General features: G+C 43.2%; 1 long non-coding RNA gene across 1 annotated transcript; it reads left to right on the forward strand.

The window, feature by feature from the left end:
* The first annotated feature begins 4,226 nt into the window (after positions 1-4,226).
* LOC130454658 (uncharacterized) lies at positions 4,227-5,364 on the forward strand. The gene is made up of 2 exons (XR_008912463.1): positions 4,227-5,102; positions 5,193-5,364. It is a non-coding gene; the product is annotated as an uncharacterized LOC130454658 (long non-coding RNA).
* Positions 5,365-8,981: the final 3,617 nt, after the last annotated feature.

Consider the following 8,981-nt stretch of genomic DNA (forward strand, 5'->3'; position numbering starts at 1 on the left):
GTTGTGAAAACAGACATCCATGGGTTTTATTTATATATAAATATATATGTATATATTAATAACCCACTTTTTATAGTGCTTTTAAGATTTATAAATCTCTTCCCAAAAGAGACCGTGTCCCCATTTTGCAGATGAAAACATTGAGGAGGTTAGAAAGTTGACAGGTCTTATCTCATTCAGAATTTGAATCCTCTTCTAGCTACACTTCAGCTTCTCCAGCTATGCCCCCTGTATATTCTCCCCACCCCAGCCAATCACCATGCTGCCAGGAAAACCAATTGTCAAGACACTCAACATCATCCTGGAGATTGAATCCATTTTGGTACTCATCGGGCTCTCCATAGCCTCTCTGCCCCCCTAATGGAAGGACTGAAGGGTGGACCATAAAATCCTCCTGAAGTTGCCATTTAAAGAGGGCTCCCAGGCCAGTCATTTCCCACTTAGATTCAGGTCCGCCATCATCAAGCTCCTGTGCTTTTCTCCCTGCTTCCTCTTGGATCTGCTACTTGCTATGACCTGGATGACTTTGGGCAACTCAGGGTCTCTCTGGCCTCAGATTCTTCTTCTGTACAATGAATGGGTTGACTGGATGGCCTCCCCTGGTCTTTCTCCATTCTAAATCTATGATTGTATGATCCTTCATATGGAAAGAGACGCCACTTCGTGAAAGGTCCCTTGCAGTCTAAAGAGAGTGTGTGAAATCCAGGAGAGGTGTCCTACTTGGTCTTTGGTAGTGGCGGAGCTTGAGACATCCCTCCTTCCCTAGGAGAGAAAACAATCTAAACTATAATTAAACATGTGCCCTTTCATATGAATGAAGCACCAAAAGTAGGTTTTAATGACAAACCGTAGGAAGAAAAGGGAGAAAGAGGAAGGACAGAAGTCTGAAGGCATCAAAGTCCATTTGGACTCCATTGGGAAATGTCCTGATCAGTCCTTTCACCTGAAAATAGACAAAGTTGGGATTCATCCTTGTTTTCCCTTGCTCACCATCATCTGGAGAGGCCAGTGTGCACTGACAGCTAAAAGAAGGGACCTTGGATGGCCCCCGCTCTCCTCCCAATGGAAAACCAAGACCATGTATTCCAGCAATATCTTGAAATGCACGTAGCAGCTCCGTTCTCAGAAGGGGAAGGAGTTGCCAGTCTCAGGTGGTATGACCCAAGTCTTCCTGATTCCCAAGGAATAATCTCTACAGAAAAGGAAGCAGAGACCGACTTCATCCTCAGAGAAGACCACAATCCTTGTGGTTCTAGCCTGGTGCTGACCGGTTTGCCCAGGTGGTTTCCAGAATGTTTCTCCTCTGGGTTGTTATTTCCTAACTTCTAGCCAGATGGCACTTCCTGTTTGAGCAGGTGGTTTGGTTTTGTTTTCTCCAAGCTGCCTCTGGGGCAGTGTTTTCTTGTGGGAAAAAGAGAAAGGAGGGGAAGGTGGGGAAAGGGCTGGCCAAGGGTGTTTATAGAATCAACCCACTGTTCGTTCTCTCATTTTCAGGATTCTTTCTGGTTAACCTGTAGGAAGGCACAGACAAGCAGAGCAAGCAGCATTGCCAAGAATGAATTATGTACCCTGTGGGAGTGCTAGGGCTGGGGCAACAGTTCACACGGGAGCACACACTTGAATAGTTGTGGAGCTGAGCTTACAGGGTTCCATCACTGCAGTAGCTCCCTCATTGGGGCTCTGCTGACTACGGATGATGGTGTGATGCTGCCATGTCTTACAGCAGCTTTCTGCTCCTGCTACAGCATCCTACAAGGCAGGAAGTGTACTCGGCTAGCAGGAGTCCAAGGGCCTGTACTCCTCTCAAAGGCACAACAAGAAAAGAAAGCTATTGCTCTGCACTGTGGAAAAATGCTAGAGAAGGTAGAAAAGAAGGTGCTTCTAGAAAAATTGGACAAGGACGGGGTCCAAAGCACAGATACAAAGTACGGGGTACAAAGACCCAGAAAAGAAAAAAAAGCCACTTCCTTAGATACTAGAAGGTGGTTTGGGAGAATAAAGGTAGGTGGTGCTCTGAGGGAAAGGCACTAAACAAAGATGGATAGAAGGTAAATTGAGGGAAGGTTTCATTTTACTCTTGACTATCCTCAATGCCTGGCACATAGGTGCTAAATAAAAGTGCAATGATTGATGGGTAAGATATCTAGCCCAACTCTGCTCCAGACTTTTCCATCTCTTCTCCAGCTGTCTTCGCACACTGCTAAAGTCCCCTCCTCTACTAGATGAGTTTCTGCCCTTTGAAGGAGTGCCCAAGGCATCGATGCTCACTTCTAACCTAGTTCTGTCCCTGACACTCTGGGTTTTTATAGCTTTCTCCTCCTTGGGAACCCCCCATCCCACTTCAGTTTTCAGCTCACTTTTAGATTTATCCTGATCCATTCCACTGTAAACTCCTTGAGGGTAGGAACCATGGTCCTTTGGTTTCCATTTGTGTGCCAAACACAAGGTAAATGTTTTGCCTAATCTAATTCAAGGTAAATCATTTCTTTGTAAAGTTAGAAGTCATCCTCTCCCCTGAGAAAGTCTAGTTAGTCAAATCAAGACTGTGCTTTTTGAAAGGGTGCTGAGAATGGCAGCCTTTTCTGAGCCCTTTTTGTTCCTCTTTGTGGGTTTACACAGCCCCAAAGTCCCTCATGACCTTTTTCCCTGAACAGCAAAGATGTTTTTATGAAGAGAAGAATTTATGGCACCAGCTCAATACCTATTAGTGACCCTCTCTCATCATCCAGGACTATTGTGTTGTCCAATGCAGAATGCAAAAGATTCAGCTGACAGGTGAAATAAATTTTGTTCATAGAATCTCCCAAGTTGGAAGAGTCCTTAAAGGTCATCTAAGCCAAACCACACGGGAAAAATGGTTACTTAGCCTCGTTTGGGGGCTCTCCAGTATCAAAGAACCAAATACCACCCCGCCAAGGCAGCTCATTCCCCTTTTAGACATGTCTAATTTTTCGTGATAAAGCAAGTGTCATACCTGCATGTCCCTTCTCTCCCCACTCCCCCAACTATCGCTCATTAGTTCTAATAACCCTTTCTGGGGCCAAATAGCCTTGTTTTTAGGCCTTCTACCATCCAATTCCTCCCCTTCCCTTAGATGTGCCACCACTGGGAAATGTGACCATAATATTCCAGATGTTGGGTATGTAAATTGGGCTCCTCTGAGCATGCCCAATTTTAACACAGAGTCAGCCTTGAGGGTGAAAGGTGGCCACCTCCATTCACATAGTAAAGAAGGTAGCAGATTCCACATTAGACCAACCAGGCATGCTTAAAGGCCCCTCAGGGCTGGCGCCATGATAAAGTGGGGGATACTCAAAGGAGCCTGGGCTTGTCCATGGGTCAAGGCAAGTCAAAGGCCAACCCCACTCTTCTTTTAGACATCAGACCTCTATTCGCGAAGCCTAAGCTTGCCCAAGAGGCCGTAGAGCTTCTTGGAGTAGAGTGGAGCCTTGAAGACATCAAGGAGCCTATGGAAGTCCTCCATCTGATGCAGAGTGACTGGGAATCTGAGTAGGTCTCTTAAGCGGCAGCAACCCGAAGATGACAAACCTGGTCTCCCCCAAAAGAACTGCATTCATTTTCTGGTTCACCATCTCAGAGTATTGACACACATGAATTTTAAGTAAAACTTTCCTTCATTATTCATTTCCATTCATCCAATCCGTGAGCCTTTGTTAATCACCTATGATGTGCAGGATGTTGACATACAAGAAAAGGCATAAAATGGAGACAACATATAAATAACCAGGTGCATAGAAGAGAGGAAGATTATGGGAAAGGGATCTCCAGTGGCTGGGGAAACTGAGGAAAGTTCTGTAAAATGCAGGCTTTGATATGATTCTTGAAAGGGACTCAGGAAAACGAAGAGGCAGGTATGTCCAGGAAGGAGAGAATTCTTGGCATGGGAGCGCAAAGGAATGGAGATAGGAAATGGAAGCATCCTATTTTAAAATTATAAGAAGCTAGAGATACCCTTTATATAGCTCTTACTGTGTGCCAGGCATTGTGCTAAGGAGAGGAGTGATATATAAAAAAAAACTTAAAAGGCAGGCAGCAGCTAAGTTATGGAGAGTTTTAAATGTCAAATGGAGGAATTTATATTTGATCGTGAAGTTAATAGGGAGTTGCTAGAGCTCATTGAGCAGAGGAGGTGTGGATGTGACATAGCCAAGACCCACTCTTTAGAGAAATCACTGGTTGATTGGAGGGGAGCTGGGAGACACTTAGGGAGGGCTGACCAGTTCAAAGACTTCTCTCAATAGTCCAGGAATGGGATGGCGAGGAACTGAGCAAAGCTTGAACTGAGAGAATAAAACGAGAGAGGTGACTGTAGCAACAATGAAATTCGTCCATGGCTGGCTTACATGAGGGAGATGAAAGTAAAAAGTCTTGGGTGACCCCAAGAATGACAACTTAAATTGCAGGGAAGTGAGGCTCCCAGATAGGGAACGAGGGTGGCAGATGACTCTGGAAGTCCTTTCGCCCTTCATATATTCTATTACCATATAGATGTGGCTCCTTCCAAATGGGACACTCAGCTAACAAGGCGGAATCTTCTCTTTCCTTAACTACTGCTGGATCTTCTTGTTGCTAGGAGGGATTGCCCTGTGTGAAGCTGGCGCCATTTTGGAATGACTGCTTCTCTACACTCTGTCTTCCATGTGGTGTCTTCCTATACCCGACTGGACTTTTCTTCCACTGAGGAAGAGGGAAAATCCCCTTTTCCCTCCCTCGTCCCTGAATCATTCCTTTTTGGGACCTGGATTTCCTACACTTCTTACTTCAGTTCATGAACATGGCTTCCTCCATCACTAAACTAGGGAACTCATCTTGTCTCCTAGTGTAAATCCATCCTTTGACTCTTGGCTACCCATCCTTTTCTGAACATCTATAGAATTTTGGTGGTCCTCTTGTGTGGCCTTAGGCTGGACAAAGGTGCTTAGGGTCCTTTCTCCTCTTGTTCCTAACATGTCATCCTCTTCCCACAAATTCAAGGAAATATTTTCTTCAAGTCCTATCTGTTTCCTCTGCTTAGCAGTAAACAGAGTAGGAAGCACTTTCTGGGTGTAAAGGAGACTGGCACACCTGCATATTGCACGAAGGTACTTGACTAATGCTATTTTTTTTCAAGGTGTGGGTGGTAGGAAGGAGAGAGAAAATAGATTCTGTTAATTAAATTTCTTTTTGAATAGGTGGGGTGATACAACAGATGTGGAACCTGGCATACATTTTCAGATGAGGTCACTGTCGTTAGCTTTTGCTTAATTGTTTTACTTTGCTACAAGGGACCTCTCGTGGAGTTGGGGTAATCTGTAAATGTTTGTAATGTAAAAACAAAACATCAATAAAATGTCAGCTGATCCATATTACCCACGTGGGAGAGTCTGAGAGCTTGCTTCTGGATAATGTCATGGATATACCTTGGAGACGCTTGAAGGGGAAGGAGGGAAGCCAGCATTGATTAAATGCCTACTATGTGCCAGCAACGGAGTCAAGGACTCCTTTGGCTCGAACATGTGAAGACATTCATTCTATGACTGATTCTACTTTACAATTGTATAGTTAGGAGAAGCCTTTTCAGTTGTTCAACTCCTCCATTCCCTGTTACAAAACCTTCCTTATCCCCTGTGCTTCTTCAATCCCCTCCAATTCCTTTAATGTTACAGTTGCCTGGGTGGCCAGATGTTGTGATTCAATGACATTGGGATTATGATGAAATGCTATTATGCTATAGGAAATTATGAAGAAGACAGAGAAACCTGAGAAGATTCTGCATAAAATGATGCAGAGTAAAGTGAGCAGAACAAGCCAAACAAGAACAATTCATACAATGACATTGTTGTGCAATCAGACAACTTTGAGAGACTTTCAAAGCCTCATCGATGCATTAACCAGCCACAATTCTGGAGAACTCGCGATAAAAACATGGTACTTGGAGGCAGCTGGGTGGCTCAGTGAATTGAGAGCCAGATCTAGAGATGGGAGATCTTGGGTTAAAAAAATGGCCTCAGACGCTTCTTGGCTGTGTGATTCCCATTGTGGAGTTCTTATAATTCTTCTGCCTTGGAACCAATATATGATTTTAAGATGGAAGCTAAGGGTTTTTTAAGGAAAAAAGAGAAAAAAAATGTGATACTTGCCTCATGACAGAGAAGGGCTGGGCTTTCATATTGAAATCTATTTAGAGGGAAGATGGAGCATGACCAATAAGGAAATTGGTTTTGCTTGACAATCCATGTTTATAATAGGGGTTTTGCTTTTCTCTCTCTCTGTTGGGGTGAGATGAGTACAAGAGGTAGCAAAGAGAGAAGGCAAATTTTCATTGAAAAAAATTAATTTAATAAAATGAAATTCAATCGCTAATTTCTAGGACCTAAAATTGGAAGGAGCACAAGCAGTAGGGGCTAAAGTTGATGGAATTTAAAGAAAAAAGACATCCTGGCCTTTCACACACCACTAGAACTCTGAGAGAGAATGTACCAGTCCTACAAATATAAATTTTGTATTAGCTATAGATATAACATCTATAGTTTCTTTCCTAGAAATATTTTCTAGGACAGTTGTTTTCAATAATCAGCTTAGATGGAACAGTACACAGAACCTTGGACCTGGAGTCCAGAAAACCTGAGTTTTCACCTCTGGTCTTAGATATGTATTAGTTATATGACCTTGAGCAAGTCATTTAACCTCTTCCTGCCTCCGTTTCCTCATCTGGATTTAGGCTTTCTCTTTGGAGCAGACTCTGTTCTCTTCCATACACTTGGATAGCATAGATAGTATGGTCCTGTGTGTGGTGACTAAAATTAGACCCACCTCTTGGAATTATTCGGTTTGGGATCAGCCTTAGCCAGCCTGCCTCACCAGATGTTCTCTTACTACCTCAGTGACAGGTGGTTTAATTTGGGACTTTAAAGTTACGGGATTCGATCTAGAAGGGATCTTTGAGGTCATCTAGGTCATCCCTCTCCCCTTATTTTATAACTAAGGACATTGAGGCCCCAAGAAGTAAAATGACTTGTTTAAGGCAACACAGCTAGTGTTGGAGGAGAGATTTAAACCTTGGTCTTCCTGACACTCAAACCAGTAATCTGTTGAAGTATTTGTCTACACAGCCCAAGTTATCAGTGAGAAGACTGAGGTGTCAAAATTATGATCAGTGTAGTTACCTAACCTGCTTAGTCCCACCCTTTAAGCTTGATCTTTTCTCCCAAAGTAAGCTTTGAGCCTTCTAAATTATTCAGATAATTTATTTGTAAATTAACAAACCATGGGTTCATTCATAGCAATTTTTGCCAAACCCAGGGCATAGAAACTTGTCTTCGCCATACAGGAGGCAGGGTTATGATTTTTCTCTAAGGAAAAAAAATTGAGGAATGTCAGGTCACAGAAGTAGCAAATCCAAAACCAAATTTTGGGACCACAAAATCTAGTATTCTTTACTCTGCCCCATTGGTTCTACAGGGGTTTTTTTTGCTCCTGGCACAGTATTCTTTTCTTTGAGGCATCATGGCATACCAAAAGTTGGCAGCAGAGAAAGATTCCTGGACAGCAGCATTCAGATTTATTCCCCAGGCTCTTCTCCATCCTTTCCAATCCTATCCACACCTTCCTTGTCTTGATTTCCCCAAGACTCAGCTATGCATCTCAGAGATAGCTGCCACTGGGACCATGCCAACAGGGAAGGCAGGGACCTTAGAGGGAAATGTGGAAGTCTTGGGGCCAAGCTGAAGGGTGAAGAAGGAAAGGACAGTATGGGGATGGAGATGGGATGAGATAACACTGGAAAATCCCTGAGATGAGCCACTCATTTTTAAATGACTGTGTGGAGATCCAAATCCCTTAACACACCAACTAAACCTGGGATCTTACTTACTCTGAGGACCATGGCAGCACACCAGTGTTTGTTCCATCCATCCCTTTCACTGCCTTGCCAAATGCCTTCTTACCGCCATGTCTATTTTCTGTTGACTATCGTTTGTACCTCAGGGACTTATTGGGCCAGTATAATTTTACAGCTAGTTCTACAGGAGGAGAGAGGCTGAAGGAAACACTTTCTCATGCCCTGAATGGCTGCCTTCCAGCTCAGCATGGTCCTATTCTCCTGACAGAAGATAGCAAGACAACCAGGTAGAGTAGTTAGTCAGCTGGATTTGAAGACACAAGATCTGCCTTCCAAGCCCTCCTTTGCCTCTGGATTATCTGTGAAGCACCGAACAACTTGTTCCCTTCACCAGGATTCAACTATAAAATGAAGGGGTGGGACTATATGGCTTCTAAGAACACTCCCATCTCAAAATCTATGGTCCCAGGGTACTAGGTGGCAAAGTAACCCTCTATTGAGAAACAGAGTCAGTACATTATACTTGGTTGAGCATATTTCTAAGAATGCAGCAAGAATTAGACCACATTATAATGCATCAAACATTAAAATTATGCTGAGAATAATTGAATCTTTCTTTGTCCAGTCTGGATCTTAGTAGAGCCTCAGGGTCATTTTGACAAACATCATATGATGATAGAGTCACCAATATGGAGGCCAATAGAGATTTCTAGGTGATGGAATGACAGGTAACTATGCCCTGTGTTCAGTTTATGCCTTACCTCCCACCCCAAGCCTCCCTTCTGCAGTGATGCTCCAACTTTGGGCTTTTGGAACCTTGGGGCAGAATCTTGGAAATGAGCAGGTATCTACTTCTCTCTCTGTCTTCCAGATTAATAGCTGAATGAATCAGAATTCAACTAGGCGGGAGGAGAGGAATATAATTTTTTTTCATTAGAATAGAAATTCCTTGAGGATAGGGGCTGGCTCCCTTTTTTTATTTGTATCCCCAGGACCTGACACATATTGGGAGTTTAATACTACAAGGAGTTGGTAAATTTATTGACAAAGAAATATATTTGATAAGAAGTGTTTTCTTTCTCTAATCCATGCAAAAAAAATGCTAAATACAAATGACAAGCAGATACTATAATTTTACTTT

This window comes from Monodelphis domestica, chromosome 5, assembly GCF_027887165.1.
Source record: "Monodelphis domestica isolate mMonDom1 chromosome 5, mMonDom1.pri, whole genome shotgun sequence".
NCBI classification, from domain to species: domain Eukaryota; kingdom Metazoa; phylum Chordata; class Mammalia; order Didelphimorphia; family Didelphidae; genus Monodelphis; species Monodelphis domestica.